The 11,614-nt window shown below is 38.4% G+C and overlaps 2 pseudogenes; both read right to left on the minus strand.

Moving 5' to 3' along the window:
- Positions 1-3,820: 3,820 nt before the first annotated feature.
- Positions 3,821-3,920, minus strand: LOC113276705 (annotated as a pseudogene).
- A 7,257-nt stretch (positions 3,921-11,177) lies between these two features.
- Positions 11,178-11,277, minus strand: LOC113276706 (annotated as a pseudogene).
- Between the last annotated feature and the right edge of the window lie 337 nt (positions 11,278-11,614).

Raw genomic sequence — 11,614 nt, forward strand, 5'->3', positions numbered from 1 at the left:
CTGGAATAAATTCAATAAAGTCGACCACTGGAACCCTTGTATATGCCAGTTGTATTGACCTAGAGTTAGGATTATCGACCACTGGTATCCTTGTATATGCCAGTGTGTTGATATTAGTCAGACTAGTATCTGAGTCCATTAGGATAGGTTCATTTTGGCGGAGGCCTTCAGACAGATATAATAAACACCGTTCACCTAGTAAACATCAAAACCATCTATGTTTTTCTCTATATCCATCTTCTTGATCTATCCATGTGATTCGTTTTGACTCCGGATATTGATGTCCATAGTGTGACTATCTGAGTAGAGCTCTGTCACTTCATATGAATTTTAGTATGTTTGAGTGCGAACTCGTGTACAACAATTGGAATTTCGCATCAGGGTACTTCCTCCTGTAGTCAATAAGTATGCCAACCAAGGAGATTCTTTAGTGCCTTCCAAGGTTCTGCGTAGATAGCTAGGATCTGGAGTAAAGGTTTTGTGGGTATACCTCTGGTAAGCCCTCCCGAGACTATAACTCGGCCACTAGGGACACCTAGGGGTTTAAAGGCTTATTGCATACGCTAAATGCAATCGACGATGCCTGTGACAGTGAGTTAGGATTTTATTTCTATTTTATTTTTGCTCGAGGACTAGCAAATAATAGGTTTGGGGCTATTTGATAGACACATTTTTGTGTCCGATTTGTCTCGATTCTATATATTGTTAGGGCTTATTTTTGTACTTATTATGGTGTTTTATTTATTTGTAGGTATTTTTGGCCAATAAACATTTTTGGAAAAAAATTGGCTCGAAAAGTTGTCGGAAAGCACCTGGAGGACACTTGCTATTCGGACCCCCCGGTTTGGATAAGGGGCACCCCAAAGACAGCTGTTATTCGCACCCTTACGATGGATAGGGGAAACCACCTTTCTTCCCAAACTCAAATTTCAAATTGGCGGGAAAATAGTGCAGACGTAGGCAGATTTAGGGTTGGAGTTTTGAGCAATTTCTATGGAGATTCAATGGCTTATTTTTGTTGGAATGGACCTGTTAGAGCCTGACAGGGTTGGTGTGTATGTTTGGATCGAGTATTTTGGGCTGGAAAACCGCGTTGGAGTGAAACAGAGGAGGTGGAAGTTTATCACGGGATTTTGGTTGATATATGGAAACTATCAGGTAGATAAGGAAATAGGATTCTCTGTTGAAGTTAAGACTATCTTTGAGAGAGTCTGGGACGTTGGATTATACTTGGAAGACGCTTGAGAAGCAAAACATGGAGTGTTTGAAGCCGCGTATGAGGATATGGAAAGAATAGATAAAACCCGTAACTTTGGTAAAAAGAAGAAGGAGATTTCTTGGAGATTAAATCGACCCGTGGGCTATAAAAGGAGTTGGGATAACTCATAGAAGGGAGACGAAGCCTTTCAGAGAAGTTTAGAACACCACAGAGCTCTAGAGATCGAGTTACAGGAAAATACCTTATTCTGCTGCTGCTGCTGAAGAGGAAGAACACGAAGAACATTGACGCACAAGTATCTGTCGCAGAACACTATCGATATTCAACAGCAGAACCCATCTATCGTTTATCAACAGTAATTGCATTAGGTCTTTAGCTATTGTTTCCTCTTTGTAACAGAGATTCTGCAACACCTTCACACTGTTGCGAATCGGCCGTGTTATCATTTTTTCACCTCCTTGTACACTTTTGAGCTATAAAAACATATTTTGAGAACATGGTTAATATGAGGAGCTAAACCCCATTGCTGAGGCACTAGAGGAAGCTATTTTTCCAACAAGAAGTGGTATATTCTCTTTTATCTATTTATTGCAATTTTATTATGATTATTTGCCTTGAACTAATATCGAATATGATTTTTATTTGAGTAATTGTGATCTATTTTGATGGAGTATGCTTAGTTTAAGAATTTTGATGCTTCATACTTGGTATTTACAATTATTGCTTTTGAAAATCTACTTGTCGCAATAGTAAGAATCAAATTGAACGAGAAAATTGCATGAATACAAAGATTGGATTAAATCACCTTAAACTTGGAAAATAGTGGAATCTTAGCCTCAGTGTTTTTTTAATATTGATACCAACTTTGTCAGTGTTTGTTATAATTATTACTGAGTTTTCTATTTAGTTTTGAATTTAAGTCTAAAGTTATCCTTCACAAGTTCGAGAATCGAATCACTTTTTACCACTATCTACAAATCACATCAATTTTTGGCGCCGCTGCCGGGGACTTGTTTTTAGGGTTTTAGATTTATTTATTTTTTATTTTTATTTTTTTTGTTCTTTTTTATGTTTTTGGGTATTTATCTTGTGTCTACAGGTTCTGGATCATAAAGAAAATTGAGCCAAAGAGTTTGGTGATTTCATAAAGAATTGGAGCTAAAGATTAAAGCAAAAATAACAGAAAAGAAGACAATTTTATTTTAGACAATTTTAGTTTAGGGTTTGTTTATTTTATTTTAGAAAAAAAACTGTATTAGGGTTTATTATTTTTGTAATTTTTCTTTTCTTTTTGGACTTTTGGACTTTGGGACATTATTTTTTTTATTACCCTACGGAGGGGTACTTTAAATATAAACGTTTTGCAGAGAAGGAGGACAATTCCGATATTGTCTCTGCACCTTGGGTTCGTACACTAGACATCGGAGTCAGTGGCCCGAGTCGACTACAACCGATTCATCCCCCGTCTGGAACGGGAGGTAAGATTCTAAACACTCGCAAATCCCCTGTCAGCGAGTTACTGGACTCCTTCGTATGCATATATGTTGAGGACTGAATACGGACATTTATTTTTCTAGTAAAGGGCAAGGCCTGGACATACAAGATAAGGGTTCGGATTTCATCACCTTTCTCTTCTTGCCCGCTTTAGGAACACGTAACCTACGCGAACCTAAGCCTAAAATTTTGACTAGAACGAGACTGATAGGGTAACGAGCTTAACAGGAAAGTCATTCGAAAAATATTGGTTACTCTTTTAAGCATACTTCGAAGTTCTTGACGGTTTCTGTAAGTTGAATGCGTGACTGCGCCGCCTTGTAATACCGGTGAGGCCTTGGGTATCAAAGCTCGACCGAGCTTCCCTCGCCTCTATTCAACTTACGTTAACTCGGATTGATTCCAGAGGGGTTTGCTTAAATTGTAACGAATTCCCGTTCGAAGGATTAGAAGCTGGTCTAGAAACAATCTAAGTGGAGCCATCATGCTTTTTGTTTGCTAGAAATCAATAGGTTTGATTTGGTTGAGTTGGCCTTGATCTGTGTTTGCTTACCCTTCCAATTTAGAAAATTCTTTTGTATGCCTGAACGTAAAAGACACGCACTAGGTAGATTTGTTAAAGAGAAACCTAGTAGTTCGAAGCGTCTCGATTACCTTAATCTAGAGAGTCCGACTTTTGAAGAGTCTGTTTTTGAACGTCCTTTGACTGAGGAGAGAATCCCTGTTGCTCCATAGCGCCAAAAATGGAAACTTTGAAAGCTTTTTTGAATCCAACTAGGACTACTCGTCCCTCATGTATCAGGTTAGCTGAGACGTAAGCAACTTATGAACTTAAACCTGGGACCTTACAGCTGCTCCCAATCTTTTTAGGGAAAGAAAATAAAAACCCTTATTTCCATGTTAGGGACTTTGAGGAAATTTGTAGTACCCTCAGGATTAGAAACTTAGATGATGATGTTTTGAGACTTAGGTTATTCCCCTTTTCCCTGAAAGATAAATCTAAATCGTGGCTATATAGTTTGGCTTCCGGGTCAATCGAAACGTATGAACAACTTACATCTGCCTTTTTGAATAAGTTTTTCCCTAGGCACAAAACATCGTCTATTAGGACGCAAATCTGCACGTTTTCTCAACAGGAGGGAGAAACTTTGTATAGGTATTTGGAAAGGTTCAATGATTTATTAGCCCAATGTCCTCATCATGGTTTAGAAAAGGTTAGGTTAGTTCAGATCCTTTATGAGGGTTTAGATTATCCCACCACAACCATAGTAGAATCTATGTGTACTGGTGGATTTGAGAACCAAACAGTTGATGACACGATGACATATTTGCATGAATTCGTCGAAAAGACCCAACAATAGGAAATAGTAGGGGACCTCAGAAAACAATTCTTCTCGGCAGAGGAAACGTTAATAGGGTAGAAGGAGGCTATGAATCAGATGCCAAAATTGCTGCTATAGCGAAAAGGTTAGAAGCTTTAGAAGTGGGTAACACTAGTGGTAGATTGGATCCTTTTTGGGAAGGCTAGAATAATGAAGAGCAAGCCAAAGCTCTATATAATAACACTAGGTTTGATAATCGTCAGAAGTTTGACCCATTTTCAGAAACCTATAATCCTGGTTGGAGGAACCATCCGAACTTTTCATGGTCTAAGGGCCAGAGTCAGGGTCAGTCTAATAATTCTAATGCTCCCCAAGGTTTTGGCTACACTAGGAATACATTTGGCCCAAAAAATAAAACGACTAGCTTAGAGGAATCTATTAAGATGTTAGCAAAAACTCAGGAAATGTTAGCACAGAGCCATGTTAGTTTTCAACAGGAAACCAAGAAGAACTTTCAAACTAATGCTCAGAGCCTTGCTAAGTTAGAACTTCAAGTCGGCCAAATAGCTAAGACCTTAAGTGAGATATATAATGGTAGGTTCCCTAGTCAGACTAATCCCAATCCTAGAGGAATTCATGAAGTAGGTACAAAACCATCGAATCAATTGAATGCTATTAGAACCCTTAGGAGTGGTAGAATAGTAGACAATCAGGTAACCATGGCCGATAGTGAACATACTGTAGTTCACCCCTCAGGACCACTAGATAAGGAAACTGATAAAATTTCTGATGATGCCAACTCAGTTCCTGAGAGGTCTGATAAGAAATCTTAGCGTCCATAAGAAATCCTTTTTAGCTAGTCACGTAAGTTCAATCATTCAGAACACCACAACTCCAAAGTACAAATACCCAGGTTCTCCTACGATTGCTTGCACAATAGGTAACTTCCGGGTAGAAAAACCTTTACTTGACTTAGGAGCCAGTGTGAACTTACTGCCATTCCATGTATACTTATAGCTAGGACTTAGTGAAATGAAACCTACTCAGATGACACTGCAGTTAGATGATAGGTCTGTTAAAATCCCTCGAGGTGTTATCGAGGATGTTCTTATTGAGGTCGAAAAGTTTATTTATTCAGTGGATTTCGTGGTGCTAGATACCCAACCTGTCCCTGACCCAGAGAACCAGATACCTGTGATTTTAGGTCGCCCATTTTTAGCTACGTCCAATGCGATCATTAACTGTCGAAATGGTGTGATGAATTTATATTTTGGTAATATGACTATAGAGATGAACATTTTTAATGTCAGTAAGCTACCTTATGAGCTAGATGACACATGTGTTGAAGAGGTGAACATGATAGAAGCCTTAGTTCAGAAGTCATTACCTAACATATTATTTGAAGACCCATTAGAAAGTTGTCTATCCCATTTTGGTTTAGATTTTGATGACGATAACACTATTGAACAAGTGAATGCTCTATTAGATTCTACCCATGTATTAGACACTGATAGATGGAAATCTAGGTTCGAACCTTTACCAGTTTCTGAGACTACCCTAATTCCTTCTTTAGAAGAGCCCCCAAAGTTGGACCTTAAACCACTACCCGATACTCTACAGTATGTGTTTTTAGGCCCATCTGAGACTTTACCTGTGATTGTAGCTTCCGATTTGGATAGTTATCAGGAAAGTAGGCTAGTAAAAGTACTTCAAGACAATAAGGAAACTTTAGGTTGGACTATAACAGACATTAAGGGTATAAGTCCTACTGTGTGTATGCATCAGATTCATTTAGAGAAAGACTCCAAACCTTCTAGGGAGATGCAACGTCGACTAAACCCTAACATGAAAGAGGTAGTTCGAAAAGAGGTGCTTAAGTTGTTAGATGCGGGTATTATTTACCCAATTTCAGACAGTAAGTGGGTTAACCCCGTTCAGGTTGTCCCCAATAAATCAGGTATCACTGTAGTCCAGAATGATAATAATGAGTTAATCCCAACCCGAGTGACCACGAGATGGCGTGTCTGTATTGACTATAGGAACTTGAACAAGGTCACAAGGAAGGATCACTTTCCCCTTTCTTTTATTGACCAAATGCTAGAGAGGTTAGCTGGACATAGTCACTATTGCTTCTTAGATGGCTACTCCGGTCATAATCAGATCGTTATTGCCCCAGAAGACCAAGAGAAAACCACTTTTACCTGTCCCTTTGGTACCTTTGCGTATAGACGCATGCCTTTCGGTTTATATAATGCCCCTGCGACTTTTCAGCGTTGTATGATGAGCATATTTTATGATATGGTAGAACGGTTTTTAGAAGTCTTTATTGATGATTTTTCAGTGTTTGGTTCATCTTTTTATAAGTGCTTGCATCATTTAAAATTAGTGTTGACTTGGTGTAAAGAAAAGAATTTAGTGCTTAATTGGGAAAAATGTCATTTCATGGTTGAATTAGGAATTGTCTTAGGGCACATCGTTTCTTCAAAAGGTATAGAGGTAGACAAAGCCAAAATTGACCTTATTAAGACTCTACAGGTCCCAAAAACCCTAAAAGATATTAGGTCATTCTTAGGGCATGCAGGTTTTTACCGTCGATTTATTAAGGATTTTAGCTTGATTTCTAAACCTCTTTGCAATTTGCTTGCAAAAGATGTTAAGTTTGTCTTTGATAATGCTTGCTTAAAGGCTTTTTATAAGCTTAAAACTTTATTCACTACTGCCCCGATAGTCCAAGCACCTAACTGGAACCTACCCTTTGAAATTATATGTGATGCTTCAGATTATGCTATAGGCGTTGTGCTAGGTCAGCGAGAAAACAAATTACTCCATGTGATTTACTATGATAGCAAAAATCTGAATGATGCCCAAATGAACTATACAACTACCGAGAAGGAATTGCTAGCCATCGTGTTTGCCTTGGATAATTTTAGATCATATTTATTAGGTTCTAAGATCGTAATCTATACTGATCATGCTGCTTTGAAATACCTTTTGTCTAAGAAGGATACCAAACCTAGATTTATTAGATGGATCCTTTTGTTACAAGAATTTTGTCCAGACATTAGAGACAAAAAGTGTGCAGAGAATGTGGTAGCAGACCACTTGTCTAGGCTAGTTGTTAGTTCCCATAATAATTCCCCTCCTATAAGGGACAGTTTTCCTGATGAACATCTGTTCTCTGTTTCCCAATCACCTTGGTATGCAAATATAGTGAATTATCTTAAAACTGGTCGAATGCCTCAACATTGGGGTAAGCAAGATCGTTCTAGGTTTTTAGACGAGGTTAAGCATTTCTTTTGGGACGATCCTTATCTGTTTAAGTATTGTCCGGACCAGATTATTAGGAGATGTGTATCTGAGAGTGACCAGTCTAGTATTATCTCCTTTTGTCATGAACATGCATGTGGGGGTCATTTTAGTGCTAAGAAGACTGCTGCTAAGATTTTGCAGTGTGGATTTTACTGGCCTTCATTGTTTAAAGATTCCCATAGTCATTGTGTTTCTTGTGAGCGTTGCCAGAAGTTAGGAACCATTTCCCGTAGAAATATGATGCCTTTGAACCCTATTTTAATGATTGAGGTCTTTGATGTGCGGGGCATTGATTTTATGGGTCCATTTCCTATTTCGTTTGGTTATCTTTACATACTTGTCGTTGTAGACTATGTGTCTAAGTGGGTTGAGGCGGTTCCGTGTAAAACGAATGACCACAGGGTCGTAGTCCAGTTTTTGAAAGAGAATATACTTACACGTTTTGGTACGCCGCGAGATATATTTAGTGATGGAGGTTCACACTTTTGTAATAGACCGTTTGCTATTTTAATGAAACAATACGGTATTACCCATAAAGTAGCAACCCCATATCACCCTCAGACTAGTGATCAGGTAGAGGTTTCCAATAGGGAAATTAAACGTATTCTAGAGAAAACAGTTAATCCAAACAGGAAAGACTGGTCGTTGAGGCTTACTGATGCCTTATGGGCTTACCATACTGCGTTTAAGACACCCATTGGAATGTCACCTTATCGTTTAGTGTTTGGAAAGGCATGTCACCTGCCAGTTGAGTTAGACCATCGAGCCTATTGGGCTATTAAGAACTTAAAATTTTCACTTGACAAGGCAGGATCTCAAAGAAAGCTCCAGCTCAATGAGTTGGACGAGATTCGTGGAGATGCATACGATAGTGCTAAGGAGTATAAGAAAAAAAAGAATCTTGTGCATGATATGAATATTTTACGAAATTCATTTTATCCAGGTCAAAAATTTCTTCTGTATGACACTCGTTTGCATCTATTCCCCGGGAAGTTGCGCTCTCGGTGGACCGGTCCTTTTGTGGTCCGTACTGTTTTTCCTCATGGAGCTGTTGAGATTGAGACATCAGATGGTAGTAGTTCTTCGAAGGTTAACAGTCACCGATTGAAGCCCTTTTTAGAGCCTTTTCCTACATGTGAAGTTTATCACGGGATTTTGGTTGATATATGGAAACTATCAGGTAGATAAGGAAATAGGATTCTCTGTTGAAGTTAAGACTATCTTTGAGAGAGTCTGGGACGTTGGATTATACTTGGAAGACGCTTGAGAAGCAAAACATGGAGTGTTTTAAGCCGCGTATGAGGATATGGAAAGAATAGATAAAACCCGTAACTTTGGCAAAAAGAAAAAGGAGATTTCTTGGAGATTAAATCGACCTGTGGGCTATAAAAGGAGTTGGGATAACTCATAGAAGAGGGACAAATCCTTTCAGAGAAGTTTAGAACACCACAGAGCTCTAGAGATCGAGTTACAGGAAAATACCTTATTCTGCTGCTGCTGCTGAAGAGGAAGAACACGAAGAACATTGACGCACAAGTATCTGTCGCAGAACACTATCGCTATTCAACAGCAGAACCCATCTATTGTTTATCAACAATAATTTCATTAGGTCTTTAGCTATTGTTTCCTTTTTGTAACAGAGATTCTGAAACACCTTCACACTGTTGAGAATCGGCCGTGTTATCATTTTTTTACATCCTTGTACACTTTTGAGCTATAAAAACATATTTTGAGAACATGGTTAATATGAGGAGCTAAACCCCATTGCCGAGACACTATAGGAAGCTATTTTTCCAACAAGAAGTGGTATATTCTCTTTTATCTATTTATTGCAATTTTATTATGATTATTTGCCTTAAACTAATATCGAATCTGATTTTTATTTGAGTAATTGTGATCTATTTTGATGGAGTATGCTTAGTTTAAGAATTTTGATGCTTCATACTTGGTATTTACAATTATTGCTTTTGAAAATCTACTTGTCGCAATAGTAAGAATCAAATTGAACGAGAAAATTGCATGAATACAAATATTGGATTAAATCACCTTAAACTTGGAAAATAGTGGAATCTTAGCCTCAATGTTCTTTTAATATTGATACCAACTTTGTCAGTGTTTGTTATAATTATTACTGAGTTTTCTATTTAGTTTTGAATTTAAGTCTAAAGTTATCCTTCACAAGTTCGAGAATTGAATCTTTTTACCACTATCTACAAATCACATCAATTTTTGGCGCCGCTGCCGGGGACTTGTTTTTAGGGTTTTAGATTTATTTATTTTTTATTTTATTTATTTTGTTCTTTTTTATGTTTTTGGGTATTTATCTTGTGTCTACAGGTTCTGGATCATAAAGAAAATTGAGCCAAAGAGTTTGGTGATTTCATAAAGACTTGGAGCTAAAGATTAAAGCAAAAAGAACAGAAAAGAAGACAATTTTATTTTAGACAATTTTAGTTTAGGGTTTGTTTATTTTCTTTTAGAAAAAAAACTGTATTAGGGTTTATTATTTTGTAATTTTTCTTTTCTTTTTGGACTTTTGGACTTTGGGACATTATTTTTTTATTACCCTACGGAAGGGTACTTTAAATATAAACTGTTTGCAGAGAAGGAGGACAATTACGATATTGTCTCTGCACCTTGGGTTCGTACACTACATCGGAGTCAGTGGCCCGAGTCGACTACAACCGATTCATCCCCCGTCTGGAACGGGAGGTAAGATTCTAAACACTCGCGAATCCCCTGTCAGCGAGTTACTGGACTCCTTCGTATGCATATATGTTGAGGACTGAATACAACATTTATTTTTCTAGTAAAGGGCAAGGCCTGGCCATACAAGATAAGGGTTCGGATTTCATCACCGTTCTCTTCTTGCCCGCTTTAGGAACACGTAACCTACGCGAACCTAAGCCTAAAATTTTGACTAGAACGAGACCGATAGGGTAACGAGCTTAACAGGAAAGTCATTCGAAAAATATTGGTTACTCTTTTAAGCATACTTCGAAGTTCTTGACGGTTTCTGTAAGTTGAATGCGTGACTGCGCCGCCTTGTAATACCGGTGAGGCCTTGGGTATCAAAGCTCCACCGAGCTTCCCTCGCCTCTATTCAACTTACGTTAACTCGGATTGATTCCAGAGGGGTTTGCTTAAATTGTAACGAATTCCCGTTCGAAGGATTAGAAGCTGGTCTAGAAACAATCTAAGTGGAGCCATCATGCTTTTTGTTTGCTAGAAATCAATAGGTTTGATTTGGTTGAGTCGGCCTTGATCTGTGTTTGCTTACCCTTCCAATTTAGAAAATTCTATTGTATGCCTGAACGTAAAAGAACGCACTAGGTAGATTTGTTAAAGAGAAACCTAGTAGTTCGAAGCGTCTCGATTACCTTAATCTAGAGAGTCCGACTTTTGAAGAGTCTGTTTTTGAACGTCCTTTGACTGAGGAGAGAATCCTGTTGCTCCGATAGCGCCAGAAATGGCAACTTTGAAAGCTTTGTTGAATCCAACTAGGACTACTCGTCCCTCATGTATCAGGTTAGCTGAGACGGAAGCAACTTATGAACTTAAACCTGGGACCTTACAGCTGCTCCCAATCTTTTTAGGGAAAGAAAATGAAAACCCCTATTTCCATGTTAGGGACTTTGAGGAAATTTGTAGTACCCTCAGGATTAGAAACCTAGATGATGATGCTTTGAAACTTAGGTTATTCCCCTTTTCCCTGAAAGATAAAGCTAAATCGTGGCTATATAGTTTGGCTTCCGGGTCAATCGAAACGTATGAACAACTTACATCTGCCTTTTTGAACAAGTTTTTCCCTAGGCACAAAACATCGTCTATTAGGACGCAAATCTGCACGTTTTCTCAACAGGAGGGAGAAACTTTGTATAGGTATTTGGAAAGGTTCAATGATTTATTAGCCCAATGTCCTCATCATGGTTTAGAGAAGGTTAGGTTAGTTCAGATCCTTTATGAGGGTTTAGATTATCCCACCACAACCACAGTAGAATCTATGTGTACTGGTGGATTTGAGAACCAAACAGTTGATGACGCGATGACATATTTGCATGAAGTCGCCGAAAAGACCCAACAATGGGAAAGTAGTAGGGGACCCCAGAAAACAATTCTTCTCGGCAGAGGAAACGTTAATAGGGTAGAAGGAGGCTATGAATCAGATGCCAAAATTGCTGCTATAGCGAAAAGGTTAGAAGCTTTAGAAGTGGGTAACACTAGTGGTAGATTGGAGCCTTTTTGGGAAGGCCAGAATAATGAAGAGCAA

The sequence above is a fragment of the Papaver somniferum genome, chromosome 4 (assembly GCF_003573695.1).
Source record: "Papaver somniferum cultivar HN1 chromosome 4, ASM357369v1, whole genome shotgun sequence".
Taxonomy (NCBI): Eukaryota; Viridiplantae; Streptophyta; class Magnoliopsida; order Ranunculales; family Papaveraceae; genus Papaver; species Papaver somniferum.